Source organism: Schistocerca serialis, chromosome 5 (assembly GCF_023864345.2).
Source record: "Schistocerca serialis cubense isolate TAMUIC-IGC-003099 chromosome 5, iqSchSeri2.2, whole genome shotgun sequence".
Taxonomy (NCBI): domain Eukaryota; kingdom Metazoa; phylum Arthropoda; class Insecta; order Orthoptera; family Acrididae; genus Schistocerca; species Schistocerca serialis.
In genome coordinates, this window is record NC_064642.1 from 823,788,559 (window position 1) to 823,804,647 (window position 16,089).

Consider the following 16,089-nt stretch of genomic DNA (forward strand, 5'->3'; position numbering starts at 1 on the left):
CCAGCAATAGATTCTGATATACTTGGGAAGGTTTACTGTATGCTGTGGACATTCAACTTCACGATGAAACACAGAAATTGTGTCGGAGTTGAATACTACAGGCACCAAGACGACTTCTGTCCGGGAGAGTAATTCTTCTAACTGTCTGTGCTTTGATTCTTTCCTGGGATCACAGTAACAGATTCCGATGGACATGGGAAGGTTTACTTTAACCTGTGGACCTTCAACTGGACGATGAAACACAGAAATTGCGTAGGAATTGAATACAACAGGCAACATGCCGGCTTCTGTGCGGGAGAGTAATGCTTCCAACTGTCTGTGCTTTGATTCTTTGTTGGGGTTCCAGTAATAGATTCCGCTGGACATGGGAAGGTTTACTGTAACCTGTGGACCTTCAACTTGACGATGAAACACAGAATTTGCGTCGGAATTGAATACAACAAACACCATGCCGACTTCTCTCCCGGAGAGTACTGCTCGAAATGACTGTGTTTTTAATCTTTTCTGGGATTCCAGTAATAGCTCCGATGGACATGCGAAGGTTTACTGTAACCTGTGGACCTTCAACTTGTCGATGAAGAACAGAAACTGCGTCGGAATTGAATACAACAGGCACCAAGCCGACTTCTGTCCGGGAGAGTAATGCTTCTAACTGTCTGTGCTTTGATTCTTTCCTGGGATTCCAGTAATAGATTTCGATGGACATGGGAAGGTTTACTGTAACCTGTGGACCTTCAGCTTGACGATGAAACACAGAAATTGTGTCGGAATTGAATAGAACAGGCACCAAGCCGACTTCTGTCCGGGAGAGTAATGCTTCTTACCGTCTGCGCTTTGATTCTTTCCTGGGATTCCAGTAATAGATTCCGATATACATGGGAAGGTTTACTTTAACCTGTGGACCTACAACTTGACGATGAAACACAGAAATTGCGTCGGAATTGAATACAACCGGCACCAAGCCGACTTCTCTCCGGGAGAGTAATGCTTCTAACAGTCTGTGCTTTGATTTTTTCCTGGGATTCCAGAAATAGATTCCGATGGACATAGGAAGGTTTACTGTAACCTGTGGACCTTCAACTTGACGATGAAACACAGAAATTGCGTCGAATTTGAATACAACAAACACAATGCAGACTTCTCTCCCGGAGAGTAATGCTTCTAACTGTCTGTGCTTTGATTCTGTCCTCGGATTCCAGTAATAGATTTCGATGGACATGGGAAAGTTTACTGTAACCTGTGGACCTTCAACTTGACGATGAAACACAGAAATTGCATCGGATTTGAATCCAACAAGCACCATGCCGACTTCTGTCCGGGAGAGTAATGCTTCTAACTGTCTGTGCTTTGATTCCTTCCTGGGATTCCAGTAATAGATTCCACTGGACATGGGAGGGATTACTGTAACCTGTGGACCTTCACCTTGACGATGATACACAGCAATTGCGTCGGAATTGAATACAACAAACACAATGCAGACTTCTCTCCCGGAGAGTAATGCCTCTAATTGTCGGTGTTTTGATTCTTTCCTGGGATTCCAGTAATAGATTCCGATGGACATGGGAAGGTTTACTGTAACCTGTGGACCTTCAACTTGACGATGAAACACAGAAATTGCATCGGATTTGAATCCAACAAGCACCATGCCGACTTCTGTCCGGGAGAGTAATGCTTCTAACTGTCTGTGCTTTGATTCTGTCCTCGGATTCCAGTAATAGATTTCGATGGACATGGGAAAGTTTACTGTGACCTGTGGACCTTCAACTTGACGATGAAACACAGAAATTGCGTCGGAATTGAATACAACAGGCACCATGCCGACTTCTGTCCGGGAGAGTAATGCTTCTAACTGTCTGTGCTTTGATTCCTTCCTGGGATTCCAGTAATAGATTCCACTGGACATGGGAGGGATTACTGTAACCTGTGGACCTTCACCTTGACGATGAAACACAGAAATTGCGTCGGAATTGAATACAACAAACACAATGCAGACTTCTCTCCCGGAGAGTAATGCTTCTAATTGTCGGTGCTTTGATTCTTTCCTGGGATTCCAGTAATAGATTCCGATGGACATGGGAAGGTTTATTGTAACCTGTGGACCTTCCACTTGACGATGAAACACAGAAATTGCATCGGATTTGAATCCAACAAGCACCATGCCGACTTCTGTCCGGGAGAGTAATGCTTCTAACTGTCTGTGCTTTGATTCTGTCCTCGGATTCCAGTAATAGATTTCGATGGACATGGGAAAGTTTACTGTAACCTGTGGACCTTCAACTTGACGATGAAACACAGAAATTGCATCGGATTTGAATCCAACAAGCACCATGCCGACTTCTGTCCGGGAGAGTAATGCTTCTAACTGTCTGTGCTTTGATTCTGTCCTCGGATTCCAGTAATAGATTTCGATGGACATGGGAAAGTTTACTGTAACCTGTGGACCTTCAACTTGACGATGAAACACAGAAATTGCGTCGGAATTGAATACAACAAACACAATGCAGACTTCTCTCCCGGAGAGTAATGCTTCTAATTGTCGGTGTTTTGATTCTTTCCTGGGAGTCCAGTATTTGATTCCACTGGACATGGGTACGATTACAGTAACCTGTGGACCTTCAACTTGACGATGAAACACAGAAATTGCATCGGATTTGAATCCAACAAGCACCATGCCGACTTCTGTCCGGGAGAGTAATGCTTCTAACTGTCTGTGCTTTGATTCTGTCCTCGGATTCCAGTAATAGATTTCGATGGACATGGGAAAGTTTACTGTAACCTGTGGACCTTCAACTTGACGATGAAACACAGAAATTGCGTCGGAATTGAATACAACAGGCACCATGCCGACTTCTCTCCGGGAGAGTAATGCTTCTAACTGTCTGTGCTTTGATTCCTTCCTGGGATTCCAGTAATAGATTCCGATGGACATGGGAAGGTTTACTGTAACCTGTGGAGCTTCAACTTGTCGATGAAACACAGAAATTGCGTCGGACTTAAATACAACAGGCACCAATCCGACTTCTGTCCGGGAGAGTAATGCTTCTAACCTTCCGTGGTTTGGTTCCTTCCTGGGATTCCAGTAATAGATTCCGATGGACATGGGAAGGTTTACTATAACCTGTGGACCTTTAACGTGACGATGAAACACAGAAATTGCATCGGAATTGAATACAAGAGGCACCATGCCGACTTCTCTCCGGGAAAGTAATGTTTCTCACTGTCGTGATTTGATTCTTTCCTAGGATTTCAGTAATAGATTCCGATGGACATGGGAAAGTTTACTGCAACCTGTGGACCTACCACTTGACGATAAAACACAGAAATTGCGTCGGAATTGAATACAACAAACACAATGCCGACTTCTCTCCCGGAGAGTAATGCTTCTAACTGTCTGTGTTTTGATTCTTTCCTGGGAGTCCAGTATTTGATTCCACTGGACATGGGTACGATTACAGTAACCTGAGGACCTTCAACTTGACGATGAAACACAGAAATTGCGTCGGAATCGAATACAACAAACACAATGCCGACTTCTCTCCAGGAGAGTAATGCTTCTAACTGTCTGTGGTTTGATTCTTTCCTGGGATTCCAGTAATAGATTCCGATGGACTTGGGATGGTTTACTGTAACCTGTGGACCTTCAACTTGACGATGAAACACAGAAATTGCGTCGGAATTGATTACAAGAGGCACCATGCCGATTTTTCACCGGGAGAGTAAAGCTTCTAACTGTATGTGCTTTGATTCTTTCCTGGGATTTCAGTAATAGATTCCGATGGACATGGGAAGGTTTACTGTAACCTGTGGACCAACAACTTGACGATGAAACACAGAAATTTCGTCGGAATTGAATACAACAGGCACCAAGCCGACTTCTGTCCGTGAGAGTAATGCTCCTAACTGTCTGTGATTTGATTCTTTCCTGGGATTCCAGGAATAGATTCCGATGGACATGGGAAGGTTTACTGTAACCTGTGGACATTCAGCTTGACGATGAAAAACAGAAATTGCGTCGGAATTGAATACAACAAACACAATGCAGACTTCTCTCCCGGAGAGTAATGCTTCTAACTGTCTGTGCTTTGATTCTTTCCTGGGATTCCAGTAATAGATTCCGATGGACATTGGAAGGTTTACTGTAACCTGTGGACATTCAACTTGACGATGAAACACAGAAATTGTGTCGGAATTGAATACAACAGGCACCAAGCCGACTTCTGTCCGGGAGAGTAATGCTTCTAACTGTCTGTGCTTTGATTCTTTCCTCGGATTCCAGTAATATACTCCGATGGACATGGGAAAGTTTACTGTAACCTGTGGACCTTCAACTTGACGATGAAACCCAGAAATTGCGTCGGAATTGAGTACAACAGGCACCATGCCGACTTCTCTCCGGGAGAGTAAAGCTTCTAACTGTCTGTGCTATGATTCTTTCCTGGGATTCCAGTAATAGATTCCGATGGACTTGGGAAGGTTTACCGTAACCTGTGGACCTTCAACTTGACGATGAAACACAGAAATCGTGTCGGAATTGAATACAACAAACACCATGCCGACTTCTTTCCGGGAGAATAATGCTTGTAACTCTCTGTGTTTTGATTCTTTCCTGGGATTCCAGTAATTGATACCGATGGACATGGGAACGTTTACTGTAACCTGTCGACCTTCAACTTGACGATGAAACACAGAAATTGCGTCGGAATTGAATAAAATGGGCACCATGGCGACTTCGTTCCCGGAGAGTAATGCTTCTAACTGTCTGTATTTCGAATCTTTCCTGGGATTCCAGTAATAGATTCCGATGGACATAGGAAGGTTTACTGTAACCTGTGGACCTTCAACTTGACGATGAAAAACAGAAATTGCGTCGGAATTGAATACAACAGGCACCAAGCCGACTTCTGTCCGTGAGAGTAATGCTCCTAACTGTCTGTGATTTGATTCTTTCCTGGGATTCCAGGAATAGATTCCGATGGACATGGGAAGGTCTACTGTAACCTGTGGACTTTCAACTTGACGATGAAACACAGAAATTGTGTCGGAATTGAATACAACAGGCACCACGCCGACTTCTGTCCGGGAGAGCAATGCCTCTAACTGTCTGTGCTTTGATTTTTTCCTGGGATTCCAGAAATAGATTCCGATGGACATGGGACGGTTTACTGTAACCTGTGGACCTTCAACTTGACGATGAAACACAGAAATTGCGTCGGAATTGAATACAACAGGCACCATGCCGACTTCTCTCCGGGAGAGTAATGCTTCCAACTGTCTGTGCTTTGATTCTTTCCTGGGATTCCAGTAAGAGATTCCACTGGACACGGGAAGGATTACTGTAACCTGTGGACCTTCACCTTGACGATGCAACACAGAAATTGCGTCGGAATTGAATACAACAAACACAATGCAGACTTCTCTCCCGGAGAGTAATGCTTCTAATTAACGGTGTTATGATTCTTTCCTGGGATTCCAGTAATAGACTCCGATGGACATGGAAAGGTTTACTGTAACCTGTGGACCTTCAACTTGACGATGAAACACAGATATTGCGTCGGAATTGAATACAACAGGCACCATGCCGACTTCTCTATGGGAGAGTAATGCTTCTAACTGTCTGTGCTTTGATTCCTTCCTGGGATTCCAGTAATAGATTCCGATGGACATGGGAAGGTTTACTGTAACCTGTGGAGCTTCAACATGACGATGAAACACAGAAATTGCGTCGGACTTAAATACAACAGGCACCAAGCCGACTTCTGTCCGGGAGAGTAATGCTTCTAACTGTCTGTGGTTTGGTTCCTTCCTGGGATTCCAGTAATAGATTCCGATAGACATGGGAAGGTTTACTATAACCTGTGGACCTTTAACGTGACGATGAAACACAGAAATTGCATCGGAATTAAATACAAGAGGCACCATGCCGACTTCTCTCCGGGAGAGTAATGTTTCTCACTGTCGTGATTTGATTCTTTCCTAGGATTTCAGTAATAGATTCCGATGGACATGGGAAAGTTTACTGCAACCTGTGGACCTACCACTTGACGATAAAACACAGAAATTGCGTCAGAATTGAATACAACAGGCACCATGCCGATTTCTCTCCGGGAGAGTAACGCTTCTAACTGTCTGTGCATTGTTTCATTCCTGGAATTCCAGTAATGGATTCCGAAAGACTTGGGAAGGTTTACCGTAACCTGTGGACCTTCAACTTGACGATGAAACACAGAAGTTGTGTCGGAATTGAATACAACAGGCACCAACTCGACTTCTGTCCGGGAGAGTAATGCTTCTAACTGTCTGTGCTTTGATTCTCTCCTGGGATTCCAGTAATAGATGCCGATGGACATGGGAAGGTTTACTGTAACCTGTGGATCTTCAACGTGTCGATGAAACACAGAAATTGCGTCGGAGATGAATACAACAGGCTCCATGCCGACTTCTCTCCGGTAGAGTAATGTTTCTAACGTTCTGTGCTTTGATTCTTTCCAGGGATTTCAGAAATAGATTCCGATGGACATGGGAAGGTTTACTGTAACCTGTGGACCTTCAACTTGACGATGAAACACAGAAATTGCGTCGGAATTGAATACAACAGGCACCATGCCGACTTCTTTCCGGGAGACTACTGCTTCTAACTGTCTGTGCTTTGATTCTTTCCTGGGATTCCAGTAATAGATTCCGATGGACTTTGGAAAGTTTACTGTAACCTGTGGACATTCAACTTGACGATGAAACACAGAAATTGTGTCGGAATTGAATACAACAGGCACCAAGCTGACTTCTGTCCGGGAGAGTATTGCTTCTAACTGTCTGTGCTTTGATTCTTTCCTCGGATTCCAGTAATATACTCCGATGGACATGGGAAAGTTTACTGTTACCTGTGGACCTTCAACTTGACGATGAAACACAGAAATTGCGTCGGAATTGAGTACAACAGGCACTATGCCGACTTCTCTCCGGGAGAGTAATGCTTCTAACTGTCTGTGCTTTGATTCTTTCCTGGGATTCCAGTAATAGATTCCGATGGACTTGGGAAGGTTTACTGTACCCTGTGGACATTCAACTTGACGATGAAACACAGAAATTGTGTCGGAATTGAATACAACAGGCACCAAGCCGACTTCTGTCCGGGAGAGTAAGGCTTCTAACTGTCTGTGCTTAGATTCTTTCCTGGGATTCCAGTAATTGATACCGATGGACATGGGAAGGTTTACTGTAACCTGTCGACCTTCAACTTGACGATGAAACACAGAAATTGCGTCGGAATTGAATAAAATGGGCACCATGGCGACTTCCTTCCGGGAGAGTAATGCTTCTAACTGTCTGTGCTTTGATTCTTTCCTGGGATTCCAGTAATAGATTCCGATGGACATGGGAAGGTTTACTGTAACCTGTGGACCTTCAACTTGACGATGAAAAACAGAAATTGCGTCGGAATTGAATACAACAGGCACCAAGCCGACTTCTGTCAGTGAGAGTAATGCTCCTAACTGTCTGTGATTTGATTCTTTCCTGGGATTCCAGGAATAGATTCCGATTGACATGGGAAGGTCTACTGTAACCTGTGGACTTTCAACTTGACGATGAAACACAGAAATTGTGTCGGAATTGAATACAACAGGCACCACGCCGACTTCTGTCCGGGAGAGTAATGCCTCTAACTGTCTGTGCTTTGATTCTTTCCTGGGATTCCAGTAATAGATTCCGATATACATGGGAAGGTTTACTTTAACCTGTGGACCTTCAACTTGACGATGAAACACAGAAATTGCATCGGATTTGAATCCAACAAGCACCATGCCGACTTCTGTCCGGGAGAGCAATGCTTCTAACTGTCTGTGCTTTGATTCTTTCATGGGATTCCAGTAATAGATTCCGATGGACATCGGAAGGTTTACTGTAACCTGTGGACCTTCAACTTGACGATGAAACACAGAAATTGCGTCGGAATTGAATCCAACAGGCACCATGCCGACTTCTCTCCGGGAGAGTAATGCTTCTAACTGTCTGGGCTTTGATTCTTTCCTGGGATTCCAGTAATAGATTCCGATGGACATGGGAAGGTTTACTGTAACCTGTGGACCTTCAACTTGACGATGAAACACAGAAATTGCGTCGGAATTGAATCCAACAGGCACCATGCCGACATCTCTCCGGGAGAGTAATGCTTCTATCTGTCTGTGCTTTGATTCTTTCCTGGGATTCCAGTAATAGATTCCGATGGACATGGGAAGAAGATTTACTGTTACCTGTGGACGTTCAACTTCACGATGAATCACAAAAATTGCGCCGGAATATAATCCAACAGGTACCATGCCGACTTCTCTCCGGGAGAGTAATGCTTCTAACTGTCTGTGCTTTGATTCTTTCCTGGGATTCCAGTAATAGATTCCGATGGACTTTGGAAGGTTTACTGTAACCTGTGGACATTCAACTTGACGATGAAACACAGAAATTGTGTCGGAATTGAATACAACAGGCACCATGCCGACTTCTCTCCGGGAGAGTAATGGTTCTAACTGTCTGTGCTTTGATTCTTTCCTGGGATTCCAGAAATAGATTCCGATGGACATGGGAAGGTTTACTGCAACCTGTGGACCTTCAACTAGACGATGAAGCACAGAAATTGCGTCGGAATTGAATACAACATTCACCAAGCCGACTTCTCTCCGGGAGGGTAATGCTTCCAAGTGTCTGTGTTTTGATTCATTCCTGGGATTCCAGTAATAGATTCCACTGGACATGGGTAAGATTACAGTAACCTGTGGACCTTCAACTTGACGATGAAACACAGAAATTGCGTCGGAATCGAATACAACAAACACAATGCCGTCTTCTCTCCCGGAGAGTAATGCTTCTAACTGTCTGTGATTTGATTCTTTCCTGGGATTCCAGTAATAGATTCCGATGGACATGGGAAGGTTTACTGTAACCTGTGGACCTTCAACTTGACGATGAAACACAGAAATTGCATCGGATTTGAATCCAACAAGCACCATGCCGACTTCTGTCCGGGAGAGCAATGCTTCTAACTGTCTGTGCTTTGATTCTTTCATGGGATTCCAGTAATAGATTCCGATGGACATGGGAAGGTTTACTGTAACCTGTGGACCTTCAACTTGACGATGAAACACAGAAATTGCGTCGGAATTGAATCCAACAGGCACCATGCCGACTTATCTCCGGGAGAGTAATGCTTCTAACTGTCTGGGCTTTGATTCTTTCCTGGGATTCCAGTAATAGATTCCGATGGACATGGGAAGGTTTGCTTTAACCAGTGGACCTTCAACTTGACGATGAAACACAGAAATTGCGTCGGAATTGATTACAAGAGGCACCATGCCGATTTTTCACCGGGAGAGTAACGCTTCTAACTGTCTGTGCTTTGATTCTTTCCTGGGATTTCAGTAATAGATTCCGATGGACATGGGAAGGTTTACTGTAACCTGTGGACCATCAACTTGACGATGAGACACAGAAATTGCGTCGGATTTGAATCCAACAAGCACCATGCCGACTTCTGTCCGGGAGAGCAATGCTTCTAACTGTCTGTGCTTTGATTCTTTCATGGGATTCCAGTAACAGATTCCGATGGACATGGGAAGGTTTACTGTAACCTGTGGACCTTCAACTTGACGATGAAACACAGAAATTGCGTCGGAATTGAATCCAACAGGCACCATGCCGACTTATCTCCGGGAGAGTAATGCTTCTAACTGTCTGGGCTTTGATTCTTTCCTGGGATTCCAGTAATAGATTCCGATGGACATGGGAAGGTTTGCTTTAACCAGTGGACCTTCAACTTGACGATGAAACACAGAAATTGCGTCGGAATTGATTACAAGAGGCACCATGCCGATTTTTCACCGGGAGAGTAACGCTTCTAACTGTCTGTGCTTTGATTCTTTCCTGGGATTTCAGTAATAGATTCCGATGGACATGGGAAGGTTTACTGTAACCTGTGGACCATCAACTTGACGATGAGACACAGAAATTGCGTCGGATTTGAATCCAACAAGCACCATGCCGACTTCTGTCCGGGAGAGCAATGCTTCTAACTGTCTGTGCTTTGATTCTTTCATGGGATTCCAGTAATAGATTCCGATGGACATGGGAAGGTTTACTGTAACCTGTGGACCTTCAACTTGACGATGAAACACAGAAATTGCGTCGGAATTTAATCCAACAGGCACCATGCCGACTTATCTCCGGGAGAGTAATGCTTCTGACTGTCTGGGCTTTGATTCTTTCCTGGGATTCCAGTAATAGATTCCGATGGACATGGGAAGGTTTGCTTTAACCAGTGGACCTTCAACTTGACGATGAAACACAGAAATTGCGTCGGAATTGATTACAAGAGGCACCATGCCGATTTTTCACCGGGAGAGCAATGCTTCTAACTGTCTGTGCTTTGATTCTTTCCTGGGATTCCAGTAATAGATTCCGATGGACATGGGAAGGTTTACTGTAACCTGTGGACCTTCAACTTGACGATGAAACACAGAAATTGCATCGGATTTGAATCCAACAAGCACCATGCTGACTTCTGTCCGGGAGAGCAATGCTTCTAACTGTCTGTGCTTTGATTCTTTCATGGGATTCCAGTAATAGATTCCGATGGACATGGGAAGGTTTACTGTAACCTGTGGACCTTCAACTTGACGATGAAACACAGAAATTGCGTCGGAATTGAATACAACAGGCACCATGCCGACTTATCTCCGGGAGAGTAATGCTTCTAACTGTCTGGGCTTTGATTCTTTCCTGGGATTCCAGTAATAGATTCCGATGGACATGGGAAGGTTTGCTTTAACCAGTGGAGCTTCAACTTGACGATGAAACACAGAAATTGCGTCGGAATTGATTACAAGAGGCACCATGCCGATTTTTCACCGGGAGAGTAACGCTTCTATCTGTCCGTGCTTTGATTCTTTCCTGGGATTCCAGTAATAGATTGCGATGGACATGGGAAGATTTACTGTTACCTGTGGACGTTCCACTTCACGATGAATCACAAAAATTGCGTCGGAATATAATCCAACAGGTACAATGCCGACTTCTCTCCGGGAGAGTAATGCTTCTAACTGTCTGTGCTTTGATTCTTTCCTGGGATTCCAGTAATAGATTCTGATGGACGTTGGAAGGTTTACTGTAACCTGTGGACATTCAACTTGACGATGAATCACAAAAATTGCGTCGGAATATAATCCAACAGGTACAATGCCGACTTCTCTCCGGGAGAGTAATGCTTCTTACCGTCTGCGCTTTGATTGTTTCCTGGGATTCCAGTAATAGATTCCGATATACATGGGAAGGTTTACTTTAACCTGTGGACCTACAACGTGACGATGAAACACAGAAATTGCGTCGGACTTGAATACAACAGGCACCAAGGCGACTTCTGTCCGGGAGAGTAATGCTTCTAAATGTCTATGGTTTGATTCTTTCCTGGGATTCCAGTTATAGATTCCGATGGACATGGGAAGGTCTACTATGACCTGTGGACCTTCAACGTGACGATGAAACACAGAAATTGCGTCGGAATTGAATACAACAGGCACCATGCCGACTTCACTCCGGGAGAGTAATGTTTCTAACTGTCTGTGCTTTGATTCTTTCCTGGGATTCCAGTAATAGATTCCGATGGACATGAGAAGGTTTACCGTAACCTGTGGACCTTCAACTTGACGATGAAACACAGAAATTGCGTCGGAATTGAATACAACCGGCACCAAGCCGACTTCTCTCCGGGAGAGTAATGCTTCTAACAGTCTGTGCTTTGATTTTTTCCTGGGATTCCAGAAATAGATTCCGATGGACATAGGAAGGTTTACTGTAACCTGTGGACCTTCAACTTGACGATGAAACACAGAAATTGCGTCGGAATTGAATACAACAGGCACCATGCCGACTTCTCTCCGGGAGAGTATTGCTTCCAACTGTCTGTGCTTTGATTCTTTCCTGGGATTCCAGTAATAGATTCCACTGGACATGGGAGGGATTACTGTAACCTGTGGACCTTCACCTTGACGATGAAACACAGAAATTGCGTCGGAATTGAATACAACAATCACAATGCAGACTTCTCTCCCGGAGAGTAATGCTTCTAATTGTCGGTGTTTTGATTCTTTCCTGGGATTCCAGTAATAGATTCCGATGGACATGGGAAGGTTTACTGTAACCTGTGGACCTTCAACTTGACGATGAAACAGAAATTGCATCGGATTTGAATCCAACAAGCACCATGCCGACTTCTGTCCGGGAAAGTAATGCTTCTAACTGTCTGTGATTTGATTCTGTCCTCGGATTCCAGTAATAGATTTCGATGGACATGGGAAAGTTTACTGTAACCTGTGGACCTTCAACTTGACGATGAAACACAGAAATTGCGTCGGAATTGAATACAACAGGCACCATGCCGACTTATCTCCGGGAGAGTAATGCTTCTAACTGTCTGTGCTTTGATTCCTTCCTGGGATTCCAGTAATAGATTCCGATGGACATGGGAAGGTTTACTGTAACCTGTGGAGCTTCAACTTGACGATGAAACACAGAAATTGCGTCGGACTTAAATACAACAGGCACCAAGCCGACTTCTGTCCGGGAGAGTAATGCTTCTAACTGTCTGTGGTTTGGTTCCTTCCTGGGATTCCAGTAATAGATTCCGATGGACATGGGAAGGTTTACTATAACCTGTGGACCTTTAACGTGACGATGAAACACAGAAATTGCATCGGAATTGAATACAAGAGGCACCATGCCGACTTCTCTCCGGGAAAGTAATGTTTCTCACTGTCGTGATTTGATTCTTTCCTAGGATTTCACTAATAGATTCCGATGGACATGGGAAAGTTTACTGCAACCTGTGGACCTACCACTTGACGATAAAAATCAGAAATTGCGTCGGAATTGAATACAACAAACACAATGCCGACTTCTCTCCCAGAGAGTAATGCTTCTAACTGTCTGTGTTTTGATTCTTTCCTGGGAGTCCAGTATTTGATTCCACTGGACATGGGTACGATTACAGTAACCTGTGGACCTTCAACTTGACGATGAAACACAGAAATTGCGTCGGAATCGAATACAACAAACACAATGCCGACTTCTCTCCCGGAGAGTAATGCTTCTAACTGTCTGTGTTTTGATTCTTTCCTGGGATTCCAGTAATAGATTCCGATGGACATGGGAAGGTTTACTGTAACCTGTGGACCTTCAACTTGACGATGAAACACAGAAATTGCATCGGATCTGAATCAAACAAGCACCATGCCGACTTCTGTCCGGGAGAGCAATGCTTCTAACTGTCTGTGCTTTGATTCTTTCATGGGATTCCAGTAATAGATTCCGATGGACATGGGAAGGTTTACTGTAACCTGTGGACCTTCAACTTGACGATGAAACACAGAAATTGCGTCGGAATTGAATCAAACAGGCACCATGCCCACTTCTCTCCGGGAGAGTAATGCTTCTAACTGTCTGGGCTTTGATTCTTTCCTGGGATTCCAGTAATAGATTCCGATGGACATGGGAATTTTTGCTTTAACCTGTGGACCTTCAACTTGACGATGAAACACAGAAATTGCGTCGGAATTGATTACAAGAGGCACCATGCCGATTTTTCACCGGGAGAGTAACGCTTCTAACTGTATGTGCTTTGATTCTTTCCTGGGATATCAGTAGTAGATTCCGATGGACATGGGAAGGTTTACTGTAACCTGTGGACCATCAACTTGACGATGAAACACAGAAATTGCGTCGGAATATAATCCAACAGGTACCATGCCGACTTCTCTCCGGGAGAGTAATGCTTCTAACTGTCTGTGCTTTGATTCTTTCTTGGGATTCCAGTAATAGATTCCGATGGACTTTGGAAGGTTTACTGTAACCTGTGGACATTCAACTTGACGATGAAACACAGAAATTGTGTCGGAATTGAATACAACAGGCACCAAGCCGACTTCTGTCCGGGAGAGTAATGCTTCTAACTGTCTGTGCTTTGATTCTTTCCTCGGATTCCAGTAATGTACTCCGATGGACATGGGAAAGTTTACTGTAACCTGTGGACCTTCAACTTGACGAGGAATCCCAGAAATTGCGTCGGAATTGAGTACAACAGGCACCATGCCGACTTCTCTCCGGGAGAGTAATGCTTCTATCTGTCTGTGCTTTGATTCTTTCCTGGGATTTCAGTAATAGATTCCGATGGATATGGGAAGATTTACTGTTACCTGTGGACGTTCAACTTGACGATGAAACACAAAAATTGAGTCGGAATATAATCCAACAGGTACCATGCCGACTTCTCTCCGGGAGAGTAATGCTTCTAACTGTCTGTGCTTTGATTCTTTCCTGGGATTCCAGTAATAGATTCCGATGGACTTTGGAAGGTTTACTGTAACCTGTGGACATTCAACTTGACGATGAAACACAGAAATTGTGTCGGAATTGAATACAACAGGCACCAAGCCGACTTCTGTCCGGGAGAGTAATGCTTCTAACTGTCTGTGCTTTGTTTCTTTCCTCGGATTCCAGTAATGTACTCCGATGGACATGGGAAAGTTTACTGTAACCTGTGGACCTTCAACTTGACGATGAAACCCAGAAATTGCGTCGGAATTGAGTACAACAGGCACCATGCCGACTTCTCTCCGGGAGAGTAATGCTTCTAACTGTCTGTGCTTTGATTCTTTCCTGGGATTCCAGTAATAGATTCCGATTGACTTGGGAAGGTTTACCGTAACCTGTGGACCTTCAACTTGACGATGAAACACAGGAATCGAGTCGGAATTGAATACAACAAACACCATGCCGACTTCTCTCCGGGAGAATAATGCTTGTAACTCTCTGTGTTTTGATTCTTTCCTGGGATTCCAGTAATTGATACCGATGGACATGGGAACGTTTACTGCAACCTGTCGACCTTCAACTTGACGATGAAACACAGAAATTGCGTCGGAATTGAATAAAATGTGTACCATGGCGACTTCGTTCCCGGAGAGGAATGCTTCTAACTGTCTGTGCTTCGATTCTTTCCTGGGATTCCAGTAATAGATTCCGATGGACATGGGAAGGTTTACTGTAACCTGTGGACCTTCAACTTGACGATGAAAAACAGAAATTGCGTCGGAATTGAATACAACAGGCACCAAGCCGACTTCTGTCCGTGAGAGTAATGCTCCTAACTGTCTGTGATTTGATTCTTTCCTGGGATTCCAGGAATAGATTCCGATGGACATGGGAAGGTCTACTGTAACCTGTGGACTTTCAACTTGACGATGAAACACAGAAATTGTGTCGGAATTGAATACAACAGGCACCACGCCGACTTCTGTCCGGGAGAGCAATGCCTCTAACTGTCTGTGCTTTGATTTTTTCCTGGGATTCCAGAAATAGATTCCGATGGACATGGGACGGTTTACTATAACCTGTGGACCTTTAACGTGACGATGAAACACAGAAATTGCATCGGAATTAAATACAAGAGGCACCATGCCGACTTCTCTCCGGGAGAGTAATGCTTCCAACTGTCTGTGCTTTGATTCTTTCCTGGGATTCCAGTAAGAGATTCCACTGGACACGGGAAGGATTACTGTAACCTGTGGACCTTCACCTTGACGATGAAACACAGAAATTGCGTCGGAATTGAATACAACAAACACAATGCAGACTTCTCTCCCGGAGAGTAATGCTTCTAATTGTCGGTGTTTTGATTCTTTCCTGGGATTCCAGTAATAGATTCCGATGGACATGGGAAGGTTTACTGTAACCTGTGGACCTTCAACTTGACGATGAGACACAGAAATTGCATCGGATTTGAATCCAACAAGCACCATGCCGACTTCTGTCCGGGAGAGTAATGCTTCTAACTGTCTGTGTTTTGATTCTGTCCTCGGATTCCAGTAATAGACTCCGATGGACATGGGAAAGTTTACTGTAACCTGTGGACCTTCAACTTGACGATGAAACACAGAAATTGCGTCGGAATTGAATACAACAGCCACCATGCCGACTTCTCTCCGGGAGAGTAATGCTTCTAACTGTCTGTGCTTTGATTCCTTCCTGGGATTACAGTAATAGATTCCGATG